The sequence below is a fragment of the Pleurodeles waltl genome, chromosome 7, assembly GCF_031143425.1.
Source record: "Pleurodeles waltl isolate 20211129_DDA chromosome 7, aPleWal1.hap1.20221129, whole genome shotgun sequence".
Classification (NCBI taxonomy): Eukaryota; Metazoa; Chordata; class Amphibia; order Caudata; family Salamandridae; genus Pleurodeles; species Pleurodeles waltl.
In genome coordinates, this window is record NC_090446.1 from 294,766,917 (window position 1) to 294,782,028 (window position 15,112).

A 15,112-nucleotide genomic window follows, 5' to 3' on the forward strand; every position below is an offset into this window, starting at 1 on the left:
CAGACATGACAGTATATTGCTTTAAAAAATCTGCCATAGCTGGAAGAAGTTATAGAAGAAATCGTGGACAGAAATGGCTCTTTTTTTCACCTCAATTTCAATATTTTTTTGTTTTAGCTGTTATGTTCTGTAGAGAAACCTTGAAGGATCTACACAAATGACCCCTTGCAGAATTCAGAATGTTGACTACGTTTCAGAAATGTTTAGCTGTCCGGGTTCCAGCATTGGTTTCAAACACATTTCTGTCACTAACTGGAAGGAGGCTGAAAGCACAAAAAATAGTAAAAAGGGTGTATGTCCCAGTAAAATGCCGAAATTGTGTTGAAAATGTGGTTTTCTGAATCAAGTATGCCTTTTCCTGAAAGCTGGGAAGTTGGTAATTTTAGCACCGCAAACCCTTTGTTGATGCCATTTTCAGCGGAAAAACACATGCTTTCTCCAGCAGCCCTTTTCCCCATTCATTGGAGAAAAAAAAATGTTAGCTGTATTTTGGCTAATTTCTTGGTCTCCTCCAGGGGAACCCACAAACTCTGGGTACCTCTAGAATCCCTAGGTTGTTTGAAAAAAGTTTGGCATGAGTATCTTATGTGTACAAAAAGTTATGAAGGCCTAAGTGCAAACTGCCCCAATTAGCCAAAAATGAGCTTGGCACAGGAGGGGGAAAAGGCCTGGCAGCGATGCGGTTAACTCCTCTCATTGCCTCCTTAGTGTGTTAAATATCTGTGTTGTACATGTCCTCTATTTCATGAGAGATTCAGCCACCTACCCTTTGCATTGGGAAAGCTGCGCCATAACTGTCCATGTTGTACCTTTGTTGTGTTGTGAAGCTCAGCACAAAACTTTCCACTAAACAAAAGTTAAACAAATTCATATTGCCATTGCAAGAGTAAAATCTCACAAAATATTTGGGCAGAGTTTAGCTTTGTTTGAAGTGTTGAAACCAGCAGATTCAGAAATGGACTAAAATGACTTTGCAGCATTTTAAAACACACCTGATAAGTGGATGACATGTATAGTACCTTTGGCCAGGTCTGTCATTTTAGCTAACATCGCTTTGCATTATGGGGCATGGAATATATAAAGAAAGTGCTAAGGAAAAAATACAAGCCCTACAATGCAATTTGTTGTTCGCTGAAAGGCAAGGAATGGCTGACATGTCATAGTGTTCTTGACAGACCATTGAAATGTAAAACAACATTTCTTTCTGGCGTTTTTCTTGAGGGTGAACTAGCCCAGTGGGTGAGAGGACAGAGCTAGCTTTTAAATTCATACAGGAACTGTTCACTGCTAATGTTGTAACATTAATAGTTGTATGAGAAAAACTAACATGCTAAAAATACATTTCCCAGAACAACATGAGCAGAAGAGACACTAAGAATTGAAAAAATATGCTGACACACCTTTTGCCGAGTGCCTGCCTGGGACCCAATTTGAAATGGTGCAGCTTTTGCTGGATGTGCTGCTCACAAGGGTCGCCAGTGGTGCAGGTTGTTCAAGCCTAGGACTCAACCATCTCTCATAAATGCAATAATTTCAATGTCTAACTAATTTCTTGCCTTTGTTAAAAAACAAAGGGGACTATTTAAATGCCTGCTAGCGCCACGGAGCGTCACTTCTAGTGACGCTCCGGTGGTACTATGCACTGCACCGTATTTACAAGATGGCGTTAAGGCACTTTTTGTGGCTTAATGCCACCTTGTAAATATCGCATCTTCAGGCGCAGCACTTTGCGTGGAAGGGGCGTGCAGTGGGTGTTGCTGTGGGTGGCCACAACAAAACCCATTGCATTTTGATTCTGCCCCAGCTTTACGAGTTTTCCTAAATCTGAGGCTGCGCCAAAATCTAACGCCACCCCAGGGGTGGCATTAGCAGGGCGCAACGAAGAGAAATGCTTTAATTTCTCCTAGTTTTTTGCTCTGTCTATGAAATCGCCATTTAAGATTGTTTTTGTGCAGGAAGATGTTCCTTCCTGCACAAAAACAATCTCCCCCTTAACGCAGCCATCCTTGCACAATGGTGCAAGGGTTGCTGCGTTGGCACATGGCAACAAATACAGTGCTGATGCAGGGGGAAACACAGGGGTGTGCCATATTCTTTTAGGTATGGCGCATCCCAGCGTTTTCAAAATGACGGTGCGTGATGCTGCGAAATTTGGTGCAGCACCACACACCGTAACTTTTTGTTAAGTCCAAAGTACTTTAATACCAACTAAATATGAGATACTATACACTACACAATGCAGATATGTCTGAGCATTTCCCTGGTACACGGCTTCTGTACGTGCGGGACCTGTAATTCCCCCTTTTCCTTATCTCCTCACGCTCTCTAAACCTTGTTTTGTGTCTGTCTGTGGGAAGATGTGGGTATAAGGCACAAGAGCAATGTTATCCCCTACCACCATCCACGACATGAACGCACACGACGGGCCTAGCTCTCCCTCCCTCTTCTGAAAGAGACACGCAGGCTGTGCTCTGGCACTTCGGTCGAGTTCACTTGGAGTGGCAGTGATGGGGGCAATCATTAAATGCTTTTATTCTGGCATATTTATTAAAAAATTCGGTCCTCAAAGCCTCGCAGACATTGTTTTAAATTCTTCAGAGCCTTGTACATCTTCTGGCAGCGTTTTTCAGTTCGTGACAAAATACTTAAACACACTTATTGTTTGTTTTATCATCATTCATATGTGTTGGCATTCATAAAATGATCGAATATTGTGTTTCCAACAATGTAATTTGATAATGGAGTGCAGTAGCCCATCATTTTAACTATCAAGCTATTTTGTTCTTTGCCACTAGGTGGCAGCAAGATATTCGTGTTTTATGCACCGCGTAGCACTAAAGACCTGAAAGAGATTTGTTTTCATCAACCGTCTTTTTAACTGCCACCAGTGCTCTGTTCTCTGGCAGGACTTGGTTCACTTAAAACTAGTGCTTTAAATGGAATTATAAAAGGAAGTCTCTTATTTTACAGGAGTGGCAATGGAACAGGTTTCAGTGTGGGGTTACTGCCACCAATGATACATCACTGAAGTCTTGGGACAGAGGTCTTCAAACGTTTTAATACCAAGACACCCCAGCCAAAATATTTTAGGCGTAAGGACCCCCTCCTGACAAAAATGTCCAGACCCTGATATTCCTCATCTTTGCCAACCATCGCCAAACATAAATACTCCCAATTCCCACAGAAAATCATTTTTATGGTGGGGCAATAATATAAAAAAAATGATTAGCAGACTAAAGGTTAGTAGGTGAACGTTATTTGGTGTCAGAGGATTACCACACAGGTCAAACAAAAATCTCCAAAAAGAATTACCCAAAAATGCAAAATGGCACTTTATTTTCACAAACAAAACAATCTGTGGTAGCGCCTCATTAGGAGAAGTGTGGCTCAATGTGGAGAAGTGTGGCTCAATGGTTAGAGCGGCAGACCCTGAAGCAGAGATCTGGCTCAAGACCAGGGTTCAAGTCCCGCTTCGGCAGGTCTTGGGCTCAATTCCCCTTGACCAGATAATTCTCGCCTCTGTGGCTAATCTAATTCATGGGTCCCACTCTGCAACTCTGGGCAATAGCTTGCTTAATCTCCACAACGGCCCCAACAGCGTTTGGATGCCTGGCTTCACCCTGGGGGTGCTCAGGAGTGGGTGCCTCACAGGGAAAAGCCAGAAGGGGTTCCATAGCGGTATGAGTACAGCGCCTTGAGACCCTAACGGGTGAGTAGTGCGCTATACAAGTGCTAATTTACATTTACATTAGTACCAATTTAACACCCAATTATAACAATAAGCAACAAAACCAGTGACCAGTCCAGCTTTGCAAAGGCTCTTCTACTGCACAGCAACATGTGTTGCTGCTTTTTAGTCAGTGGCTTCTTGTACCTTTTTAAAGTGGTGGGGCGAGTGACGTGCCCCATCACTTCACAAAAAAAAAAAAAATACCCCTCCCTCGAAATACCCCAACGTAAACCACCCCTCCACCCTGAAGCCCAAATAACAGTATAGCACAAACACTACACGTACATGCACTACACACTTACACGCATTATGTATATATATAACATTAGACACATGCATTATACAAACATTACACATTTAAAAAAAGGCACTTTTTCTGCACGTCCTCCTCCATGTGCTTCTGCTCTCAGATGCCGGAAGAGCTCTCCTAACCAATCCAGGCGCTTCTATCATGGTGTTAACCAGCAAGAAAGAAGTGACTGGATTGTAAGGAGTGTCCTGGCTGGACGCTCCTTCATGCCCTGAAGGCCTGAGTCTGGTCTCCACCTAGCTGTCTTAGGCAGCTGAGTGGAGAGCTTCAAAGTGTGCAGGTCACTTTGGTTGGCGCAAAGCAGCCGGCCAAAGTGACCTGCGCACTTTGGAGCGTCCTTGCCAGGCACTGCTCCAGTCCTCTGCTGCCAGAAGGAGAGTCAGTCCTCTGTTGCAGAAAGCAGAGAACACGCCCAGCATGTTCCTAGGCTGCTGCGTGCTGCGGGGGAAAAATAAGATGACAATGCAATTTTTTCATTGCCACGGGGGGAGGCGATGCTCCTGCGCTCTCGACAAGAAACAGCCACTGTTTTTAGTAGATTTTTAACCGTTTGAGCTCATTTTTCTGTTAAAATAAGCCAATTATGTGGTATATGATTGATTATGTGGCAAATGCAGCATATCTATAAGTATGCGAAAATTGCCATGGCGGCACAGTCACATAATTCAAGTGGTCCTGAGTATAATAGCTGTAATCCATGGGCTGCAACTTTAGTGAATGGCATCCAAGGAGAACCATTCTTGTATTTCATGGGATGCTGACTGCTTGACTTTTACAGCTGCATAGAACTGGAAATTGGTAAACGCCATTCATCATAATTAAAACACACCATTTACATTCATTAATGATGAACTGTAAGGTCCAAGTAGGATTCTTTCTTTAATTCCAGGGAAGGAAGAAATCCCTTAACTTTCTTTCACACTATTTTACGAAAAAGGTTTTTATATGTAACATTATGAAAGCAGATGTTTCTATTTGAGCAAAAACTGACTCCTGGTTATATTAGTTTGGAGCTGTTGACTTCAGTTTTTGGGTCTTTCATCGTCAGGTAGCTACATATAAAATAATGGGCAGCTTAATGAAAAATATATATATAAATAGTTTTTACTCAGTGGGAAATACACTAAAGTACATTAAGAACCCTCTGTTAGTTAATGCACTGACTAGGTCTGTGTGTAATCAGAAAGCCACAGAATTAAATCTTGGTTGGTGGAGTGGAGAATAGTGACTTGTGCATTTTTAGAGCAACAAGGTCACACACAGCCTGTGACAAAAAGCACTGTGGATATGTAAGTCATTTTTTATATTTGCATTACAAACAGTATAAGAGAGACTGTTACAAACTGTGCAAAAGTTTTCAAGATAAAATGGTGCATCCAAAATATAGATCTTTGTAACACCCAGACTATATTTAACTGTCCCTTCACACCTCCTCAGGGGTATAAGCGCTATGTAAATAATTAAAATCATGCACTTCATGGCTCAGTTGTCAACTCTTTGCACTACCACTCAAAAATAATACATCTTTGTTGTCACAAAGCTTCCATTGATGACATCAATTAAAGCCAGTACAACTAGGTTCATTTACATTTGCAGATTAACTCCATAGCGCACTTTTGCATTTCTCAGGCAAGCAGTGACTGTAGCTGGGCTTTGGTTTCACAGCACAAGACACACCCTAAATGACACTCCTGGTGAAGCTGTTAAATTATTGGATTCACTACACCCCGGATGGTTGTCTTTTCCCAAAAACAAAAGCAAATGTTTCGAATTTCTGGCAGAAGTGAGCCTTGGGGAATGTGTGACCCCCTTCCCTTGACACCACCCTGGGGGTTGCGCCCCACAGATTGAAGACCTCTGTTTTAGGGGCATAGCTGCCAAGTTTTCTGATTGCTTATGTGTGACATTTCTATGGTTTCAGTGCACTTCTGAGTGACATGCAGCTGCCAAAAGTGTGACACTTACAGGGGCAGTTTCTCCTGAGAAAAACAAGGCAACGTGCACAGAGAGAGATGAATATCAGAAATGACCCTGTTTTGAGCAATGCGTAGCAATGAGAAGCTTAAAAAAATCTAGAAGCATCTGCACTATCTCTGAAATAGAAGGTTCGCACATGCTTTATAATGAACACAATTTCTGTCGCAACCTAAACTGTGTGTAACATATTTATAAAACAATGTGTATATTAATAATGCTTTCAATTGCAGGCTGCGACCTCTCACCTCTACAATAGAGAGGTCACTATTCCCCACTCACTGCTCCAATCAGTTTTCCAGAGTGTAGGCTGCTGCGGCTGCGTAATGAAAATGGTGCTGGCCTGCACCCAACTGACAGCAAAATGCCCAGAAATGCGTGGGAGTAAGTGGAGAGGTGCTGACACGCACCTGGGAAAAAAAATCAAAGTGCCCGGAGCCACCACCCCCCTCACTGAACCTCATGCTGTCTGCCTGCTACCGGCCTTTTCAAACGAGGCTGAACAATGAAATTGACATTTTACAAGAAAAAAAATAAGACAGAAAAGTGCAAGAAGAAAAACGTCACTTACCTGCCGCTCCAGACACCAGCAAAAGCCCACACCAGCCTGAAGAACTCCTCAGCAGCATGGCTTCTCAGCATGGTTTCACCGGCATCTGCTTCAAAACAAACGAGGCCGGTAGGAGGAAATACTATCTTTCAAGTTGGAAAAGGAGTGCACTAGTGGCATCCAATGGCCAAAGTCTGTACTGCACCCATTTCTATTTTAAAGTGAAAAATACCAGCTTTGTTAAAAGAAAGTCTACAGCAACACCCAAGAGAGTGACTGCACAAGACTAACAGCGCGCCTGCGGAGCTAAATGGCGCTGAAGACGGAAACAGCGCAGAAGATGACAATGACGCGAACAACGCTGCTCAGGGACAGAGAGGACTGCAGCTGTCCCAGCCAGCTGCAAAGGTGAGAAATGGACGCAAGTGCAACGTGAGGCACGAGGAGAGCGCGCATGGCCTTCGCAGCCCCTGGCGGCCATCCGCCGCCGCCGAAAGAACACCACATGCCCCAGCAGTGATAGACATCACCGCAGGACAAGAAAGGGACATGCCAGGCGTTACCATAGGGTAGGTCGCTCCCCCTGCCGCTGCAGCTCCTCCAAGTTCCCGAGTTCCTGTGTTCCTGAGACCCACCTAACTGTAAGTACCCCCCTCCTCCCAGCCCCTCGCCCTGCCCCGCGCCACTCACCTTCTCTCCTGCTCCTGCTTCTTTTCCTCCTCTCTGTCTCTTCCTCCTCGCTCCCCCTCTGCAATCTTCTTCTGTGTTCTTCTGTTCTTCTCTTCTGTTCTTCTGTTCTTCCCTTCTGTTCTTCTGTGTTCTTCCGGTCTTCTGTGTTCTTCTTCTCTGTTCTTCTCTGTGCTTCTGTGTTCTTCTTCTCGGTTCTTCTGTGTTCTTCTGTGTTCTTCTGTGTTCTTTTCTGTTCTTCTCTGTTCTTCTCTGTTCTTCTGCTCTTCCGATCTTCTGTTCTTCTGTCTTCTGCTCTTCCGGTCTTCTGCTCTTCCGGTCTTCTGCTCTTCCGGTCTTCTGTTCTTCTGTCTTCTGTTCTTCTGTCTTCTGTTCTTCTGTCTTCTGTTCTTCTGTCTTCTGTTCTCCTGTCTTCGGCTCTTCTACCTCCTCCGTCTTCTTCCCCCGAGCCTGCCCTCCTGCTCCTTCCTCATCCCCCTCCCTCACTCGCCTCCCCCTCTCTCACCCCTAGCTAACCCGTTCGCTATCTACCTCCCTCACTCCTCCTATCTTCCTATCTCTCTAGCTCCCTATCTCACTATCTAACTCCCCCACTCTCCACCTCCTCCTACCTACCTATCTGTCTATCTATCTATTTCCCTATCTATCGACTTCTCTATCTATTTTCTCTATCTATTTCTCTATCTCTCCCCCCCTCCCGCCACCCCCTCTACTACCTATCTCCCTATCCTCTCACTCTACCTCTCTCCCTCACCCACCTCTACAACCCCCCCTCCCCTATCTTCACAACCCTACTCCTATCTCTCTCCCTAATCTCCAAACCTCCTAACACTCACCCTCCTCCACCCTAAACCCCCTCCCCCAGCTCCTCTCACTCTACCTGTCCCCCCCCTCCCTCGCGCTTTCCCGCCGCGACCTCCTGCACGCCCCGCCCCCCAGCTCCCATTCGCCCCCAGCTGACCCCTCCCCCCCCCTCCTACCTCTTATGGCGGCCGCTGCGCGACAGTGGTAGCGACCCTTGACCCAAGGGTAGGTCGCTCCCCCTGCCGCTGCAGCTCCTCCAAGTTCCCGAGTTCCTGTGTTCCTGAGACCCACCTAACTGTAAGTACCCCCCTCCTCCCAGCCCCTCGCCCTGCCCCGCGCCACTCACCTTCTCTCCTGCTCCTGCTTCTTTTCCTCCTCTCTGTCTCTTCCTCCTCGCTCCCCCTCTGCAATCTTCTTCTGTGTTCTTCTGTTCTTCTCTTCTGTTCTTCTGTTCTTCCCTTCTGTTCTTCTGTGTTCTTCCGGTCTTCTGTGTTCTTCTTCTCTGTTCTTCTCTGTGCTTCTGTGTTCTTCTTCTCGGTTCTTCTGTGTTCTTCTGTGTTCTTCTGTGTTCTTCTCTGTTCTTCTCTGTTCTTCTCTGTTCTTCTGCTCTTCCGATCTTCTGTTCTTCTGTCTTCTGCTCTTCCGGTCTTCTGCTCTTCCGGTCTTCTGTTCTTCTGTCTTCTGTTCTTCTGTCTTCTGTTCTTCTGTCTTCTGTTCTTCTGTCTTCTGTTCTCCTGTCTTCGGCTCTTCTACCTCCTCCGTCTTCTTCCCCCGAGCCTGCCCTCCTGCTCCTTCCTCATCCCCCTCCCTCACTCGCCTCCCCCTCTCTCACCCCTAGCTAACCCGTTCGCTATCTACCTCCCTCACTCCTCCTATCTTCCTATCTCTCTAGCTCCCTATCTCACTATCTAACTCCCCCACTCTCCACCTCCTCCTACCTACCTATCTGTCTATCTATCTATTTCCCTATCTATCGACTTCTCTATCTATTTTCTCTATCTATTTCTCTATCTCTCCCCCCTCCCGCCACCCCCTCTACTACCTATCTCCCTATCCTCTCACTCTACCTCTCTCCCTCACCCACCTCTACAACCCCCCCTCCCCTATCTTCACAACCCTACTCCTATCTCTCTCCCTAATCTCCAAACCTCCTAACACTCACCCTCCTCCACCCTAAACCCCCTCCCCCAGCTCCTCTCACTCTACCTGTCCCCCCCCTCCCTCGCGCTTTCCCGCCGCGACCTCCTGCACGCCCCCGCCCCCCAGCTCCCATTCGCCCCCAGCTGACCCCTCCCCCCCCCCTCCTACCTCTTATGGCGGCCGCTGCGCGACAGTGGTAGCGACCCTTGACCCAAGGGTAGGTCGCTCCCCCTGCCGCTGCAGCTCCTCCAAGTTCCCGAGTTCCTGTGTTCCTGAGACCCACCTAACTGTAAGTACCCCCCTCCTCCCAGCCCCTCGCCCTGCCCCGCGCCACTCACCTTCTCTCCTGCTCCTGCTTCTTTTCCTCCTCTCTGTCTCTTCCTCCTCGCTCCCCCTCTGCAATCTTCTTCTGTGTTCTTCTGTTCTTCTCTTCTGTTCTTCTGTTCTTCCCTTCTGTTCTTCTGTGTTCTTCCGGTCTTCTGTGTTCTTCTTCTCTGTTCTTCTCTGTGCTTCTGTGTTCTTCTTCTCGGTTCTTCTGTGTTCTTCTGTGTTCTTCTGTGTTCTTCTCTGTTCTTCTCTGTTCTTCTCTGTTCTTCTCTGTTCTTCTGCTCTTCCGATCTTCTGTTCTTCTGTCTTCTGCTCTTCCGGTCTTCTGCTCTTCCGGTCTTCTGTTCTTCTGTCTTCTGTTCTTCTGTCTTCTGTTCTTCTGTCTTCTGTTCTTCTGTCTTCTGTTCTCCTGTCTTCGGCTCTTCTACCTCCTCCGTCTTCTTCCCCCGAGCCTGCCCTCCTGCTCCTTCCTCATCCCCCTCCCTCACTCGCCTCCCCCTCTCTCACCCCTAGCTAACCCGTTCGCTATCTACCTCCCTCACTCCTCCTATCTTCCTATCTCTCTAGCTCCCTATCTCACTATCTAACTCCCCCACTCTCCACCTCCTCCTACCTACCTATCTGTCTATCTATCTATTTCCCTATCTATCGACTTCTCTATCTATTTTCTCTATCTATTTCTCTATCTCTCCCCCCCTCCCGCCACCCCCTCTACTACCTATCTCCCTATCCTCTCACTCTACCTCTCTCCCTCACCCACCTCTACAACCCCCCCTCCCCTATCTTCACAACCCTACTCCTATCTCTCTCCCTAATCTCCAAACCTCCTAACACTCACCCTCCTCCACCCTAAACCCCCTCCCCCAGCTCCTCTCACTCTACCTGTCCCCCCCCTCCCTCGCGCTTTCCCGCCGCGACCTCCTGCACGCCCCCGCCCCCCAGCTCCCGTTCGCCCCCAGCTGACCCCTCCCCCCCCCTCCTACCTCTTATGGCGGCCGCTGCGCGACTGCGCAGCGGGCGCGCGCAGCGGGCACGCCGCTGGCGCGCCAGAGGCGCGCCAGAGGCAAGCCCGTCTGCGCCCGTCCGCGCCTGGCCCGCGCCCAGCGCCACGACCCCTGGTCCCCAGCTCCCCCAAGCCCCGCTGATCCGCTACGACCCCACCACCCTCCACGCCCTCAACCCAGGGCGCTCCAAAACCTGCTTCCTAGCTCACCCCAAACGCACCCATGGACCCTTCGCCTGCAACTCCTGCAAACGCATCTTCCACCACGCAACTACCACGACCACAAGCCCACGCGCCATCAACCACCTCAAGTGCATCCTGGTCAACGCTCGTTCCGTCCACAAGCACGCCGTTGAACTTTGGGACCTCCTGGACTCCACAGCCCCGGACGTCGCCTTCATCACGGAGACATGGATGAACGCCTCCTCTGCTCCAGACATCGCTACCCGCCATCCCCGAAGGCTACAAGATCTCCAGAAAAGACCGCACCAACCAAGTAGGAGGAGGTGTCGCCATCATCTTCAAAGACTCCATCAGCGTCACCACCTCCACGAAGACCCCCCCCTCGCCGCTGAACACCTGCATTTTCAGATTCGCACCGACCCAAGGACCACCCTCAGAGGATCCCTCGTCTACCGTCCTCCCGGACCTCGCGCCTCTTTCAGCGACGCCATCGCCGACTTCATCTCCCCGCACGCCCTCGCCTCACCGGACTACATCCTCCTAGGCGACCTCAACTTCCATCTGGAACAAAACAACGACCCCAACACCACCACCCTGCTCGACAACCTCGCCAACCTCGGCCTCAAACAACTGGTGAACACCGCCACCCACATCGCCGGACACACGCTCGACCCTATCTTCTCCGCCAGCAAACACGTCTTCTTCAGCCACACCTCTGCCCTACACTGGACCGACCACAGCTGCGTCCACTTCACATTCCGACGCGAGACCTCCCACCTCCGCACTCAACCCATCCCTCGTCGACAGTGGAACAAGATCCCTGAAGAGCAACTCTTCTCCGCTCTCGCCGCCAACCAACCCACCCTCACCACCGACCCCAACGAAGCAGCTCTCAACCTCACAAACTGGATCTCCAACTGCGCTGACAACCTTGCTCCCCTCAAACGCACGCATCGACAGACCAACACCAAAAAACCTCTCTGGTTCTCTGACACCCTCAAAGAATCAAAGAAAACTTGTCGTGCCCTTGAGAAGGCCTGGCGCAAGGACCACACCGCTGACAACATGACCGCCCTCAAGAACGCTACACGCGAACACCACCACCTGATCCGCACTGCCAAAAGGAACTTTTTCACCGACAGACTAGACAAAAACAGCCACAACAGCAGAGAACTCTTCAGCATCGTCAAAGAGTTCTCCAACCCCAGCGCCAGCGCCAACGCCGTCACGCCCTCACAGGATTTGTGCGAATCCCTCGCCACTTTCTTCCATCACAAGATCAGCGACCTCCACGACAGCTTCGGACACCAGACCCAACCATACACCACTGAACCCGCTTCCCCGGACATCACCCTCAACAACTGGACCCACATCAACACGGAAGAAACCAAATCCATCATGAACTCTATCCACTCCGGCGCCCCTTCGGACCCCTGCCCGCACTTCATCTTTAACAAAGCCGACGACATCATCGCCCCGCACCTCCAGACCGTCATCAACTCTTCTTTTTCTTCTGCTACCTTCCCCGAATGCTGGAAGCACGCTGAAGTCAACGCCCTACTAAAGAAACCTACGGCTGACCCAAGCGACCTGAAAAACTTCCGCCCCATCTCTCTTCTACCTTTCCCAGCCAAGGTAATAGAAAAGACCGTCAACAAACAGCTGACCACCTTCCTGGAAGACAACAACCTGCTCGACCCTTCACAAACCGGATTCCGAACCAACCACAGCACGGAAACCACCCTCATCTCAGTCACAGACGACATCAGAACCCTGATGGACAACGGTGAAACAGTCGCCCTCATTCTCCTCGACCTCTCGGCTGCCTTTGACACCGTCTGTCACCGCACCCTAATCACCCGCCTACGCTCCACCGGGATCCAAGGCCAGGCCCTGGACTGGATCGCCTCCTTCCTCGCTAACCGCTCCCAAAGAGTTTACCTCCCTCCGTTTCGCTCAGAACCCACCAAGATCATCTGCGGCGTACCTCAAGGCTCATCGCTCAGCCCGACACTCTTCAATGTCTACATGAGCCCCCTCGCCAACATCGTACGCAAGCACGACATCATCATCACCTCCTACGCCGACGACACCCAACTTGTACTCTCCCTCACCAAGGACCCCGCCAGCGCCAAGACCAACCTACAAGAGGGTATGAAGGACGTCGCAGATTGGATGAGGCTCAGCCGCCTAAAGCTGAACTCTGAAAAAACGGAAGTCCTCATCCTCGGCAACACCCCGTCCGCCTGGGACGACTCCTGGTGGCCCACGGCCCTCGGCACCGCACCGACCCCCGCAGACCACGCCCGCAACCTCGGCTTCATCTTGGACCCTCTTCTCACCATGACCAAGCAAGTCAACGCCGTGTCCTCCGCCTGCTTCCTCACTCTCCGCATGCTCCGCAAGATCTTCCGCTGGATCCCCGCCGACACCAGAAAAACCGTGACCCACGCCCTTGTCACGAGTCGCCTGGACTACGGCAATACCCTCTACGCCGGGACCACCGCCAAACTCCAAAACCGCCTGCAACGCATCCAAAACGCCTCGGCCCGCCTCATCCTCGACGTACCCCGCAACAGCCACATCTCCGCACACCTCAGACACCTGCATTGGCTCCCAGTCAGCAAAAGGATCACCTTCCGTCTTCTCACCCACGCACACAAAGCCCTCCACAACAAGGGACCGGAATACCTCAACAGACGCCTCAGCTTCTACGTCCCCACCCGCCCCCTCCGCTCCGCTGGCCTCGCACTTGCTGCCGTCCCTTGCACCCGCCGCTCCACGGCGGGTGGGAGATCTTTCTCCTTCCTGGCGGCCAAGACCTGGAACTCCCTCCCCACCAGCCTCAGGACCACCCAGGACCACTCCGCTTTCCGGAGACTCCTAAAGACTTGGCTGTTCGAGCAGCGATAACCCCCCCTTTCCCCCCTAGCGCCTTGAGACCCGCACGGGTGAGTAGCGCGCTTTATAAATGTTAATGATTTGATTTGATAGGACGCCCAGAAAAGAGACTATGGGGGTCATTACAACCCTGGCGGACGGTGTTAAAGCGGCGGTAAGACCGCCAACAGGCTGGCGGTCTTTTTTTTAGTATTATGACCATGGCGGTTACCGCCATGGTCATCTGCCGCTTCCCCGTTCCGCCCGCCAGGGCGGAGACGACCGCAGGGCTAGAGACCTGGGTCTCCAGCCCGGTGGCCGTGACAATACCGCCGCCGGTATTGTGACCCGGCTTACCGCCGTGGATTTCCAGCGGTAGGAACCGCCATGAAATCCATGGCGGTAAGCACTATCAGTGACAAGGAATTCCTTCCCTAGCACTGATAGGGGTCTCCCCCACACCCCATCCCCACCCCGACTCCCTCCCCTACACCCCCCACCACCCCTGCCACCCCCCAAAGGTGGCAGGGCCCCCCTCCCCACCGACCCCCGACATTACCTTACACATACACACCTGACACGTACGCAGGCACCACCAACACACATACACGCACACACACCGACATACATGCCAACATCCACACACACAGTCAGACACCCACATTCACGCACACATTTCTGAAACACGCAACACCCCCGCAAGCATACACGCACTCACACACACCCCTACATACACAGACGCACACCCCCATGCACCCACACAACACACAACACCACCCCACCCCCCTCCCCTAATGGATGATCGACTTACCTGTTCCGTCGATCCTCCGGGAGGGGACGAGAGCCATGGGGGCGGCTCCGCCAACACCACACCGCCAACAGAACACCGCCGCGCAGAATCACAGGACGTGATTAGCTCGGCGGTGTTCTGTTGGCGTGGCGGTGGAGGTGGAGCAACCTCCACTTCCCCGCCACCCGCAAGTATGGCTGTTGGCGGCTCTCCGTCGGAAAAAACGACGGAGAGCAGCCAACTGTCATAATACGCCGAGCGGCAAACCGCCACTACTGGCGGTCTTCCGCACGGCGGTCCCTCGGCAGTCTTCTTAAAAGACCGCCGAGGTAGTAATGACCACCTATGTCACTTGCGCAGAGAGCTGCGCCAGAGAACGTGACGACTAAGGCAACGCCCGCGAAATTGGAGAGAGCACCCGAGAGCGTGACGTAACACACGGGACAAGAGGCCGTGCCAGCCGGCCTTTCTGCAACACAAGATGACCACCGTTGGCCCATCACACAGCAGGTCATCAGAAGCGACCAACCCTGCAAAGCACACCCAGGTTCAAGCAGGACCCAGTGCCAAGAAAGCACTGCCTTGAGGCGCAAGCACTGCGCCCTCAAGTAAAGAGGAAGCGGAAAAGAAAGTGACCCTCCGTCACTGCCCTGCAACGGGCCAGAGACTCAGCAAGGAGTGTCCTTGCCTCAAGATGGAGTCGGCAGTGATTCTCAAGAGAAGAGTCGCACACC